This window comes from Nannobrachium achirus (assembly GCF_963921795.1).
Source record: "Nannobrachium achirus genome assembly, contig: SCAFFOLD_190, whole genome shotgun sequence".
NCBI classification, from domain to species: domain Eukaryota; kingdom Metazoa; phylum Chordata; class Actinopteri; order Myctophiformes; family Myctophidae; genus Nannobrachium; species Nannobrachium achirus.
In genome coordinates this window covers 43,054-58,107 of record NW_027665080.1, presented here as the reverse complement: position 1 = coordinate 58,107, position 15,054 = coordinate 43,054, and the positions used below count along the sequence as shown (strand labels likewise).

Here is a 15,054-nt window from a genome sequence, read left to right as displayed (position 1 = left end):
TTCTGTGATGATTGGACAAATATTGGTTGCGACCGTCAAGTCGCAGTTACTACCTCCACAGTCTGTCTGTCAGTCAGTCACAGACGTCACGTGACATCACTTAACACTTTTCCTCTACTCATATCTCCGCCACTGTTGCCCCTATACATGCCAAACATTGCACACACACCCCTTGGCTGCCAAACCACAACCTCCACCCATTTCTCACTCTTCTAGCACCACCATGAGGCCCATTCTTGCAAAACAAATTTTTGGACACTACTCCTAACAGAATTTGCCCTAAAATCACGCAAAGCCGTACAGTCATAGCACAACTTCTCCCCTCATTTCTCTCTAGTGCCACAATCAGGCTGATTTTTTTCAAACACATTTCTGGACACTGCTCCTACAGATTCTGCCCTAAAATCACGCAAAGCGGTACACAGTATATCTAGACTCATGTCATCAACATGAATCTGTCCCATTTCCCATATTCCCTCCTGATTGGTTACCATTGCCTACTAAAGTTTGTGCATGCAACCTGACGGTCGCTTATCTCCCGGTTTTAGGGAGTCTTACTGGTAATATGTCTTGTATGTGTCTATAGAGTTAACATTACTCTAATAGACCCTCAGGTGAGGTTAAAATATGCACATGTCTTCCCGCCCTGTGTATCTTTGGTTTCTTCCTGAAAGCTGAAAGCCTCTGAGTTAAAAAGGCCCAATTGAAATACACACATTAATTACATAAAATCATCCCCTACACTTTTTACCATACAGCAACACTGTGGGTGGCTAACTTCAGCTTGGTCACCAGTCCACCCACCTGACAACCAGGTATACTTAATGAGTTTTATTTTCTTTCTTTCTTTTTTTGGTGGTGGTGAAGGATGGGGGAGCTTTGTGAATCCTGCCCGTCTGAGGTCCTGAAGTTACAGCCTCAGCTCCAGAAGATGAAGAATGTAATTTCCAGTATCAGTAAGTTGATTCACATGTTTTTTCTTTTTTTGTAAACTTCAATTTGATAGTGTTGCAGTTGTCAATTATGTCAGCTACTTTCTTTGTCTCACTTGAAACTTTACTTAATCCACGTGCCCTGTGTGAGTTCTGTGATGATTGGACAAATATTGGTTGCGACCGTCAAGTCGCCATTACTACCTCCACAGTCTGTCTGTCAGTCAGTCACAGACGTCACGTGACATCACTTAACACTTTTCCTCTACTCATATCTCTGCCACCGTTGCCCCTATACATACCAAACTTTGCACACACACCCCTTGGCTGCCAAACCACAACCTCCATCCATTTCTCAATCTTCTAGCACCACCATGAGGCCCATTCTTGCAAAACACATTTTTGGACACTACTCCTAACAGAATTTGCCCTAAAATCACGCAAAGCCGTACAGTCATACCACAACTTCACCCCTCATTTCTCTCTAGCGCCACAATCAAGCTGATTTTTTCAAACACATTTCTGGACACTGCTCCTACAGATTCTGCCCTAAAATCACGCAAAGCGGTACACAGTATATCTAGACTCATGTCATCAACATGGATCTGTCCCATTTAGCGCCACTATCAGGCCAATTTTTTCAAACACATTTTTGGACACTGCTGACCTTACGGTCACTTATCTCTCGACTAGGGAGTCTTACTGGTATCCCAACTTGAAAAAGCATTTTCTGTTTACTGGAGAGATGGAGAGTTCGCAAGTTACTATGAAAAGCTCCTCCGCCCCTGATTTCTCACATGCCCTCTTCTAGCGCCACCACGAGGTTGCTTTTTGCAAACAACATTAATGGCATCAATGGCATAGTTTTACTGAGGTTAGGATCCCTTGCTTTTGTTGCATTGCTGAGACAAAAATTTATAAAAATAAATCTACCCCCCATTGATTCGGGGACCCGAATACATTTGGGTCCCCATCCAGAATCAATGGGAGGTAAATTCACTATAATAAAATGTGTTTCTTAGGAATGCGACAAATACAAAAACAATTGTTGAACTTAAAGTTAAGTCTCCATAGCGTGAGTAATCAATAGAAAAACCCTAACCCTAACCCTAACCCTAACCCTTGCGCTTCATTCCAGGCATTGAGCACCTGCCAGATCTACAGGGGCTTGTTGAGATGGTTGGGGACATTGAGACGAGCGGATCCAAGGTGTTGGCTGTTGGGGTGCAAGAGCTATCCAGGTATGTATAAATTAATTATGGATTTTACATTTTTGATGGTACGATTAGTCTGTCTCTGAGTAAAAATCTAGGTTCCACAAATGTTTTGGTATGCATTCATTTATTTATTTTTCACGACACTACAGATGCTTCACAGCGACCTCACACTTGTTTGTATGTTCAACATACATTTCACACTACAGTGAGAATATTAACTATCTTAACTATATCCCATACTACGTTTTGTGATCTGCTAGAGTTAGGAAGTGAATAGTCTCGCGTGGCCAGACGGTTGCCTCCGCAATTTGGTCAAATGCTCCCAGCATACAGTCTGGCAGACCGGGGAAGAAATGATGAGTGCGGAGATGAAGCGGAAGTGGAGCCCCCTCGTCACTTCCGTTTCCGTCTCACATCACACACATTTATCATTATATAAATAAAAATCTTATAAGCATGTTTAGCTTGCTGCTTAGCAGAAATGACATTTTAAAATTAAAATATATTTTATTGAACGGTAATGCCCGTTTCCGATACTCGCCGTTCGGGAGCTGCTGTTCCAGACTCTATATAGCATTCAGAGATTGTGGAATAGTTGTCTGGCTACACGAGACTAGGAAGTGAAGGTCTCACAGTGGTCTGTTTCCGTGGTCCACTTGAAGAACAGAAACATTGTGAAATGTGTTAATCATGGCATCTCTATTCACAGGCTGTGGACTCTGTGTCCTCGGAACTGGCAGCCATTCAGCACAGTGCTAAGGAGGACTACAGTCACCTGTTCCACCAGCTGTTTGACAAATTCTTCATGACTGAAGAACTGGAAGGGTGCAGTAGTCACAGGGAGGCATAGAGCTCGAGTGCAAACATATGCTGTACCCCACCAAAGTGGAAGCAATTCAAAGTAAGTTTACCTCACACTTGTGGGTTTTGTAAAGTATATTCAGATATATGATGTAACCAATGGATTTGTTATATATGGGAAATGTGTGTCTGATACATTGTGCAGTAGATGGTAAAGAAATGCAGCCAACAACATGATGTTGCAGTGGTGGGACAGTCTCTCTGAGCCATATTGGCCATGTATGTGGCTATGCTGTGTCTCAGAGTCTGTGCAGAGCCAATACTTTTTATTTTTATTTTTTCTCCTACTGACTGAGTGAAGGATCGAACGTGGGGAAAACATGTTGAATGTGCTTAGCTCATTACATCTTCTCTGTCTGCAGTCTTACGGTATGGCACCGAAGCTGGATGGAAGGCAGTGTCCGTGGAAAGCATCAAGACTGGTTGGACAACGCCGAGGTGATTCACAGCGAGGGAAAGAGCGGGCTGTTCTTCCTGAGAAGACTGAGATCGTTTGGCGAGTGCAACAGGATGCTACAGATGTTCTACCAATCTCTTATGGCAAGTTTTCTGTCTCACGTTATACAATGAGACACAACGGTCGTTTGGTAAGGACAACTTAACTTGTAACTGGAATAGTTGTTACTGTTTGTTCTTGTCCGGTTTAGCTGGGAGCACATGTCACTTCTGCTTTTTGCACTGACCAATGGACACTTTGCACTCTCAAGTCAACTTTTAAGCTCTGCGCTTGTAAGTAGTGAAGTATTATTGCATGTGTTTTATTGCATGTGTTTGACTTAACGGTGAGACACTTATGTAGCAGTGACTATTTTGGACACATTTGATTAGAGTTACTTTTTCTTGTTTGGCACTGCATTCATGTTCAAGTTTGTTTTTATTTTAATTGGAATAAAGACCACTTTGGACGTAGTTTGGGTTGTATAACTAAAATTGATCGTACTGTTAAAAGCACTTCATCCTCAGCCACACTACAGAAAATAAAGTTTTATTGAAGGAAATTATTGTTTTTATATCAATATCTGCATGTATACTGTATCTCATTTACAGCTCCAAGTGAGAAGAAGGTTCTGGAAAATTAAATCACAATTATTGCTCATTAATGGCTCAAAGTATATAGCCATTAGAGCTCTCACCTAGGTCTCATTTATAGCCATTATAGAGCTCTCACCTAGGTCTCATTTATCGCTCCTATCATCTCAAATGAAGCTACTCAATTATTGCTCATTAATGGATCCAAGTGAGATCTCACCTATTGATCCTAAGGAATTTTAAGAGCAATAAATGAGACTTAAAATGATCTTCAAATGAAACTCAAAGGAGAAACAAAGGAGAAACAAATGAGTAGCTTAGGAGCAATAAATGAGACTTAAAATGATCTTCAAATGAAACTCAAAGGAGAAACAAAGGAGAAACAAATGAGTAGCTTAGGAGCAATACATGAGACTTAAAATGATCTTCAAATGAAACTCAAAGGAGAAACAAATGAGTAGCTCCTTTCTGTCTCAAAGAGCAATAGATGAGCTAAAAATGAGCAGCAAATTTTTCCTCTGGGAACTTTCAGCAGCTGTAACGGATTATCCTAGGGAAACTGAATTTCAGTCTTTGTGAGATATGTTACTAGACACCTTTACAAACACATTGGTGAAGATTTTGTTTGGTAAGGAATTTATTCCAGGACTTTTTAAGATATCCCCTGATTAAAAACAAAGCTTGACATTAACCGTTTGAGACACTTGGACATTTCCCATGCACACAAGTCACTTTCCAGACACATATCAGCTATAGACCTTGCTACCAGCTCTGTAACCATTCAGCTATAGACCTTGCTACCAGCTCTGTAACCATTCAGCTATAGACCCTGCTACCAGCTCTGTAACCATTCAGCTATAGACCCTGCTACCAGCTCTGTAACCATTCAGCTATAGAGACCCTGCTACCAGCTCTGTAACCATTCAGCTATAGACCCTGCTACCAGCTCTGTAACCATTCAGCCTTAGAGACCCTGCTACCAGCTCTGTAACCATTCAGCTATAGACCCTGCTACCAGCTCTGTAACCATTCAGCTATAGAGACCCTGCTACCAGTTCTGTATCCATTCAGCTATAGAGACCCTGCTACCAGCTCTGTAACCATTCAGCTATAGAGACCCTGCTACCAGCTCTGTAACCATTCAGCTATAGAGACCCTGCTACCAGCTCTGTAACCATTCAGCTATAGACCCTGCTACCAGCTCTGTAACCATTCAGCTATAGAGACCCTGCTACCAGCTCTGTAACCATTCAGCTATAGAGACCCTGCTACCAGCTCTGTAACCATTCAGCTATAGAGACCCTGCTACCAGCTCTGTATCCATTCAGCTATAGAGACCCTGCTACCAGCTCTGTATCCATTCAGCTATAGAGACCCTGCTACCAGCTCTGTAACCATTCAGCTATAGAGACCCTGCTACCAGCTCTGTAACCATTCAGCTAGACCCTGCTACCAGCTCTGTATCCATTCAGCTATAGACCCTGCTACCAGCTCTGTAACCATTCAGCTATAGACCCTGCTACCAGCTCTGTATCCATTCAGCTATAGAGACCCTGCTACCAGCTCTGTATCCATTCAGCTATAGACCCTGCTACCAGCTCTGTAACCATTCAGCTATAGAGACCCTGCTACCAGCTCTGTAACCATTCAGCTATAGACCCTGCTACCAGCTCTGTATCCATTCAGCTATAGAGACCCTGCTACCAGCTCTGTATCCATTCAGCTATAGACCCTGCTACCAGCTCTGTAACCATTCAGCTATAGAGACCCTGCTACCAGTTCTGTATCCATTCAGCTATAGAGACCCTGCTACCAGCTCTGTAACCATTCAGCTATAGAGACCCTGCTACCAGCTCTGTAACCATTCAGCTATAGACCCTGCTACCAGCTCTGTAACCATTCAGCTATAGACCCTGCTACCAGCTCTGTAACCATTCAGCTATAGACCCTGCTACCAGCTCTGTAACCATTCAGCTATAGACCCTGCTACCAGCTCTGTAACCATTCAGCTATAGACCCTGCTACCAGCTCTGTAACCATTCAGCTATAGAGACCCTGCTACCAGCTCTGTAACCATTCAGCTATAGACCCTGCTACCAGCTCTGTAACCATTCAGCTATAGAGACCCTGCTACCAGCTCTGTAACCATTCAGCTATAGAGACCCTGCTACCAGCTCTGTAACCATTCAGCTATAGAGACCCTGCTACCAGCTCTGTAACCATTCAGCTATAGAGACCCTGCTACCAGCTCTATAACCATTCAGCTATAGACCCTGCTACCAGCTCTGTAACCATTCAGCTATAGACCTTGCTACCAGCTCTGTAACCATTCAGCTATAGACCCTGCTACCAGCTCTGTAACCATTCAGCTATAGACCATGCTACCAGCTCTATAACCATTCAGCTATAGACCCTGCTACCAGCTCTATAACCATTCAGCTATAGACCCTGCTACCAGCTCTGTAACCATTCAGCTATAGAGACCCTGCTACCAGCTCTGTAACCATTCAGCTATAGACCCTGCTACCAGCTCTGTAACCATTCAGCTATAGACCCTGCTACCAGCTCTATAACCATTCAGCTATAGACCCTGCTACCAGCTCTGTAACCATTCAGCTATAGACCCTGCTACCAGCTCTATAACCATTCAGCTATAGACCCTGCTACCAGCTCTGTAACCATTCAGCTATAGAGACCCTGCTACCAGCTCTGTAACCATTCAGCTATAGACCCTGCTACCAGCTCTGTAACCATTCAGCTATAGACCCTGCTACCAGCTCTGTAACCATTCAGCTATAGACCCTGCTACCAGCTCTGTAACCATTCAGCTATAGACCCTGCTACCAGCTCTATAACCATTCAGCTAGAGACCCTGCTACCAGCTCTATAACCATTCAGCTATAGACCCTGCTACCAGCTCTATAACCATTCAGCTATAGAGACCCTGCTACCAGCTCTGTAACCATTCAGCTATAGAGACCCTGCTACCAGCTCTGTAACCATTCAGCTATAGAGACCCTGCTACCAGCTCTGTAACCATTCAGCTATAGAGACCCTGCTACCAGCTCTGTAACCATTCAGCTATAGACCCTGCTACCAGCTCTGTAACCATTCAGCTATAGAGACCCTGCTACCAGCTCTGTAACCATTCAGCTATAGACCCTGCTACCAGCTCTGTAACCATTCAGCTATAGAGACCCTGCTACCAGCTCTGTAACCATTCAGCTATAGACCCTGCTACCAGCTCTGTAACCATTCAGCTATAGACCCTGCTACCAGCTCTGTAACCATTCAGCTATAGACCCTGCTACCAGCTCTATAACCATTCAGCTATAGAGACCCTGCTACCAGCTCTGTAACCATTCAGCTATAGAGACCCTGCTACCATCTCTGTAACCATTCAGCTATAGACCCTGCTACCAGCTCTGTAACCATTCAGCTATAGACCCTGCTACCAGCTCTGTAACCATTCAGCTATAGAGACCCTGCTACCAGCTCTGTAACCATTCAGCTATAGAGACCCTGCTACCATCTCTGTAACCATTCAGCTATAGACCCTGCTACCAGCTCTGTAACCATTCAGCTATAGACCCTGCTACCAGCTCTATAACCATTCAGCTATGGAGACCCTGCTACCAGCTCTGTAACCATTCAGCTATAGACCCTGCTACCAGCTCTGTAACCATTCAGCTATAGAGACCCTGCTACCAGCTCTGTAACCATTCAGCTATAGAGACCCTGCTACCAGCTCTATAACCATTCAGCTATAGACCCTGCTACCAGCTCTGTAACCATTCAGCTATAGAGACCCTGCTACCAGCTCTGTATCCATTCAGCTATAGACCCTGCTACCAGCTCTGTAACCATTCAGCTATAGAGACCCTGCTACCAGCTCTGTAACCATTCAGCTATAGACCCTGCTACCAGCTCTGTAACCATTCAGCTATAGAGACCCTGCTACCAGCTCTGTAACCATTCAGCTATAGAGACCCTGCTACCAGCTCTGTAACCATTCAGCTATAGACCCTGCTACCAGCTCTATAACCATTCAGCTATAGAGACCCTGTTACCAGCTCTGTAACCATTCAGCTATAGAGACCCTGCTACCAGCTCTGTAACCATTCAGCTATAGAGACCCTGCTACCAGCTCTGTAACCATTCAGCTATAGACCCTGCTACCAGCTCTGTAACCATTCAGCTATAGACCCTGCTACCAGCTCTGTAACCATTCAGCTATAGACCCTGCTACCAGCTCTATAACCATTCAGCTATAGAGACCCTGCTACCAGCTCTATAACCATTCAGCTATAGACCCTGCTACCAGCTCTGTAACCATTCAGCTATAGAGACCCTGCTACCAGCTCTGTAACCATTCAGCTATAGACCCTGCTACCAGCTCTGTAACCATTCAGCTATAGACCCTGCTACCAGCTCTGTAACCATTCAGCTATAGAGACCCTGCTACCAGCTCTATAACCATTCAGCTATAGACCCTGCTACCAGCTCTGTAACCATTCAGCTATAGACCCTGCTACCAGCTCTATAACCATTCAGCTATAGACCCTGCTACCAGCTCTGTAACCATTCAGCTATAGAGACCCTGCTACCAGCTCTGTAACCATTCAGCTATAGAGACCCTGCTACCAGCTCTGTAACCATTCAGCTATAGAGACCCTGCTACCAGCTCTATAACCATTCAGCTATAGACCCTGCTACCAGCTCTATAACCATTCAGCTATAGACCCTGCTACCAGCTCTATAACCATTCAGCTATAGAGACCCTGCTACCAGCTCTGTAACCATTCAGCTATAGAGACCCTCCTGCCCAGACAGACTCTAAACATTCAGCAATGACACCCCCAATAAGCCTAGTTAAACATCACTCAACCCCCCAATTTCATTCTCAATGTCCAACGATCCACAGCCCAGGTTGAATATAATGATAAATCTTACCAGTGTTGTGTTGCTGCTCTAGGAAGACGTCTGCAGAGGCTCAGAGTAGGAATGTAGTGACCAGTTTCAACATGGCTCCACTGTGGTCAACACTCAGCCTACATACAGGAAACACACTGTCAGTTGAGGAAGCGAGAGATTGAGCAACACATGCACACGAGTTGCTGTGAAAGTGTTTTGCAGAACTTGTGTCCGTGCTTCACCCTCATTCAACATGTGGTTCATGCAATCCCTGCTGTTTACTGGGACTTCAAACATTAAAGTCACAGATACTACATACAATACATGTATTAAAATAAACAGTTTAAATTACTCCTTTGATTGAGAGTGAGTGAGTGTGTGTGTGTGTGTGTGTGTGTGTGTGTGTGTGTGTGTGTGTGTGTGTGTGTGTGTGTGTGTGTGTGTGTGTGTTTGTGTGCAGTGGCGTAAATACGGAGGTGCAGCTGGTGCGACCGCACCAGGGCCCAGGCTCGCAGGGGCCCATGAAGGAGGAGGAAAAAAATATATATATATATATATGAAAAAAATATATATATATATATTATGAAAAAAAATTTAGAAAAAAAAAAAAAATGTGTGGGCCCGGGCCGGGGCCCCACCTGAGTGGGCCCCTGAGTGGGGTGGTGGTCGGTAAAGTAGTCTGAGAATGGGTTTAGGTAACTAGGCTAGGCCCTAGCTGGTGGAGTGCCGAGTGAATGATAATTTGTCCAATCATGCTTTCAGACCTTCCAGCTGTGTGTCAATCAGTCAGGATGGTCGCGATGACATGACGTAAATTGTTGTGGATGAAAGGCAGAAAGGTTAGCAATGCTAATCAAGCCTCATGTTTAGGAAAAACAAACACAAAAGCGGCTCTCAAAAGAGGACGGAAAGAGAGAAACGGGAAGAGATAAAAGCTAAAATGCCCAAATTAGACAGGTTTTTTACTGCCCAGGGCCAGGGGGCAGGTGGTAGCTGTAGCACGTCTACAATTGAAGCAGAAGCCGCGACCCAAATGCAGCAGCTGAGACCCGCTTCTCCGGCCAGCAGTGAGAAAACTGTCTCCCATGGCTTGCCACCAGCTCCAGGTTTATCAGCTAGCTCTACATTTGAAGTGGCATCGATTCTACCGCCGCGTCCTGCTTCTCCGGGCGGCCAAGAGGAGACTGTCCCGCCGGAGGTCAGCGAGAGTGGCTTGCTGCCAGCTAGTTCCACAAGTGAAGCCGAAGTGGCATTGGCCCTACCGCCGCGTCCCATTTCCCCGGCCCCGGCACAGCTGCCTCAGGCTCAGAGGTCAGAGTCGGCGGACACTGGACCTGTTGCAGCAGGCTCTGACTCACAGTCACGGATGCCGACAGATCGAGGTCTCTATGACATGACCGATAAGGCTCCCGATGCCAAGACAAAGGGCTATATAATAGCCACTGGTTCATGTAGGCCAACTGGACCGTTCCCCAGAGACAAAAAGCAAGGAAACAGGTGCTTCTCCGAAACGTACTACACCACCACTACCAAGGCAGGTATCAAACTCCAGCGATCATGGCTGTGCTATTCACCTACATTAGACTGTGCATATTGTGAGCCGTGCTGGCTATTTGCGGACCGAGGTGCTCCGTTCTATAGTGGTGGATGGGTCAGCGGAGTAAGAGATTGGCAACATCTGTCTAGGAATATTGACACACATTCATCATCGCAGATTCATACCGGGTCGTGTGCCGTTTATGAACAATGGAAAAGAAACGGTAGAATCGATGCAGATATGGAGAGAGATGTTAGAAATGCTGCCAATTACTGGAGACAGGTACTTGATCGTATTATCAATGTTACAATCACTCTGGCCACTTGTGATTTGGCTTTTAGAGGACACAGGGAGAGCATTGGACAGTATGACTCTAATAGCAGTAACTTTCTCAGTATTATAAACCTCTTGGCACGTTATGATCCTGTTCTGAAAGAACTTATTGAGCGGCCACAAGGTTCTGTTAAATACCTAAGTCCTGCTATTCAGAACGAAATCATCTACATTATTGCAAAACGGGTGCAGTGTGACATACAAGAGGAAATAAACAGTGCTCCTTTTTTCTCGGTTATTATGGACACCACCCAGGACATTTCTAAAAAAGACCAGCTGAGCCAGGTATATAGGTATGTAACAATTCAAAGGAATGAAAAGGGCATTGCCACAGATGTCATCATAAACGAGGCTTTTGTAGGTTTTGAGGAAACAGTTCAGCTCTGTATCCATTCAGCTATAGAGACCCTGCTACCAGCTCTGTAACCATTCAGCTATAGAGACCCTGCTACCAGCTCTGTAACCATTCAGCTATAGACCCTGCTACCAGCTCTGTAACCATTCAGCTATAGAGACCCTGCTACCAGCTCTGTAACCATTCAGCTATAGAGACCCTGCTACCAGCTCTGTAACCATTCAGCTATAGACCCTGCTACCAGCTCTGTATCCATTCAGCTATAGAGACCCTGCTACCAGCTCTGTAACCATTCAGCTATAGAGACCCTGCTACCAGCTCTGTAACCATTCAGCTATAGAGACCCTGCTACCAGCTCTGTAACCATTCAGCTATAGAGACCCTGCTACCAGCTCTGTAACCATTCAGCTATAGACCCTGCTACCAGCTCTGTAACCATTCAGCTATAGACCCTGCTACCAGCTCTGTAACCATTCAGCTATAGAGACCCTGCTACCAGCTCTGTAACCATTCAGCTATAGACCCTGCTACCAGCTCTGTAACCATTCAGCTATAGAGACCCTGCTACCAGCTCTATAACCATTCAGCTATAGACCCTGCTACCAGCTCTGTAACCATTCAGCTATAGACCCTGCTACCAGCTCTGTAACCATTCAGCTATAGACCCTGCTACCAGCTCTGTAACCATTCAGCTATAGAGACCCTGCTACCAGCTCTGTAACCATTCAGCTATAGACCCTGCTACCAGCTCTATAACCATTCAGCTATAGAGACCCTGCTACCATCTCTGTAACCATTCAGCTATAGAGACCCTGCTACCATCTCTGTAACCATTCAGCTATAGAGACCCTGCTACCAGCTCTGTAACCATTCAGCTATAGAGACGCTACTACCAGCTCTGTAACCATTCAGCTATAGAGACCCTGCTACCAGCTCTGTAACCATTCAGCTATAGAGACCCTGCTACCAGCTCTGTAACCATTCAGCTATAGACCCTGCTACCAGCTCTGTAACCATTCAGCTATAGACCCTGCTACCAGCTCTGTAACCATTCAGCTATAGAGACCCTGCTACCAGCTTTGTATCCATTCAGCTATAGACCCTGCTACCAGCTCTGTAACCATTCAGCTATAGACCCTGCTACCAGCTCTGTAACCATTCAGCTATAGACCCTGCTACCAGCTCTGTAACCATTCAGCTATAGACCCTGCTACCAGCTCTGTAACCATTCAGCTATAGACCCTGCTACCAGCTCTATAACCATTCAGCTATAGAGACCCTGCTACCAGCTCTATAACCATTCAGCTATAGACCCTGCTACCAGCTCTGTAACCATTCAGCTATAGAGACCCTGCTACCAGCTCTGTAACCATTCAGCTATAGAGACCCTGCTACATATGGATGACTCCATAGATCTATAGAACATGGGGATGGTCCTGTAGATCTGAAAACATGGATGACTTAAAAGATTTGTAGAACATGGGGATGGGTCTGTCGATCTGAAAACATATGGATGACTCCATACATCTATAGAACATGGGGATGGGCATGTAGATCTGTAAAACATATGGATGGGACCTTAGAAACCCATAGATCTATAGAACAAGGGGATGGTCCTGTAGATCTGAAAACATATGGATGGTTCCATAGATCTATAGAACATGGGGATGGGCATGTCGATCTGAAAACATGGATGACTCCATAGATCTATAGAACATGGGGATGGGCATGTAGATCTGAAAACATGGATGACTCCCTAGATCTATAGAACATGTGGTTGGGCCTGTAGATCTGTAAAACATAGAGAAGACTCCATAGATCTATAGAACATGTGGTTGGGCCTGTAGATCTGTAAAGCATAGAGAAGACTCCATAGATCTATAGAACATGTGGTTGGGCCTGTAGATCTGTAAAACATAGAGAAGACTCCATAGATCTATAGAACATGTGGTTGGGCCTGTAGATCTGTAAAACATAGAGAAGACTCCATAGATCTATAGAACATGTGGTTGGGCCTGTAGATCTGTAAAACATAGAGAAGACTCCATAGATCTATAGAACATGTGGTTGGGCCTGTAGATCTGTAAAACATAGAGAAGACTCCATAGATCTATAGAATGTATGGGTAAATCTGTAGATATGTAGGATATAGGGATGGGCCTTGGAATGAGCCAATAGATCTGTAAAACATATGGATGGGACCTTAGAAACCCATAGATCTATAGAACATGGGGATGGGCCTGTAGATCTGTAAAACATATGGATGACTCTCCGTAGATCTATAGAACATGGGGATGGGCCTGTAGATCTGTAAAACATATGGATGACTCTCCGTAGATCTATAGAACATGGGGATGGGCCTGTAGATCTGTAAAACATATGGATGACTCTCCGTAGATCTATAGAACATGGGGATGGGCCTGTAGATCTGTAAAACATATGGATGACTCTCCGTAGATCTATAGAACATGGGGATGGGCCTGTAGATCTGTAAAACATATGGATGACTCTCCGTAGATCTATAGAACATGGGGATGGGCCTGTAGATCGGTAAAACATATGCTGACTCCAACCATGGTTGCCATGCCAACCCCATACTGGTCAGGCCTCCGCTCTCCCCCTATGGGGTGCGACCACTTTTGCATCCCTTCTGGAGCACCAGGAGTCGGTGGTCCCCGGGAATTTCCCGTGAGCAGCCCCGTTGGGGTGGTCATTTTTGCACTTTTTGGCGGCAGCGCCAGGGGGTCCCTGGGGGCCCCTGGAGCTCCGGGGGTCCGTTGAGGTGGTCCCCGAGCATGTGCCACTCTGCAGTCCCAGGCCGAGGCCCCAAAGTCAGATAGGAGCGAAGCGGTGGGCCGCCTGGTTCACCAAAGCCATATCCCCAGGTCCACAGTCATATCGCCAGGGGTCCCAGGAGGTGGTCCTCGAGCGCGTGCCACTCTGTAATGGATTAGACAATTCGCCATTGACTGATTGTTTTAAGACAAGATAACTTATAGATAGGAAAGCCCAATAGCTTACTCTTAGCGAACATGGCAACCCTGGTTGCCTGGCCAACCCTGGAGCTTTTTGATTGGCTAGTGGAAAAGGCCTCACGTGATTGGCTCTCAGCCGATCATGTGACTTTTGAGACAAACATCACACAACAGAGATTTCTCTCACAGTGAGAGAGATTCACAAATGCAGAGGGGGGAGGGGGCGCAGACACACGTGTGGATCTGCAGGTGTTTGTGAGAAAATCTTAGTGTGAGAGAGAAAAGCTCTGTTAAGACATTTGTCAATCATTGAAAGACATTTGTCAACCATTGAAAGACATTTGTAAAACATGGAAAAACATTTGTAAATTATTGAAAGACATTTGTAAATTATTGAAAGACATTTGTAAATCGTAAAAACTCATTTGTAAAACATGGAAAAACATTTGTAAATTATTGAAAGACATTTGTAAATCGTAAAAACACATTTGTAAAACAAGGAAAAACATTTGTAAATTATTGAAAGACATTTGTAAATCGTAAAAACACATTTGTAAAACATGGAAAAACATTTGTAAATTATTGAAAGACATTTGTAAATCATAAAAACACATTTGTAAATTGTGGAAACATTTGTAAAAATTATGTTAAAAAGCGGTACGTTTGTCTCAAAATGATGGAACAGGAAAAAGGAATGCGTGTGTGTGTTGGTCTATTCACAAATGCAGATTCACAATTCAAATGCAGACTTGATGAGTTACAAATAATATTTTAGATTGAATGCACACACAAATAAATACATTCTATTTGTGGATTGCAAAATACATGTAAATCACAGAAAAACATTTGCAAATCCTGGACATATTTGTGCAATCACAAAAACATTTGCAAATCCTGGAAA

At 44.6% G+C, this 15,054-nt stretch overlaps 1 long non-coding RNA gene across 1 annotated transcript; it reads left to right on the top strand.

Annotated features, from left to right (window-relative positions):
• The first annotated feature begins 2,070 nt into the window (after positions 1-2,070).
• On the top strand, positions 2,071-3,474 carry LOC308280628. The gene is made up of 3 exons (XR_013961764.1): positions 2,071-2,173; positions 2,859-3,050; positions 3,373-3,474. It is a non-coding gene; the product is annotated as an uncharacterized lncRNA (long non-coding RNA).
• The last annotated feature ends 11,580 nt before the right edge of the window (positions 3,475-15,054 follow it).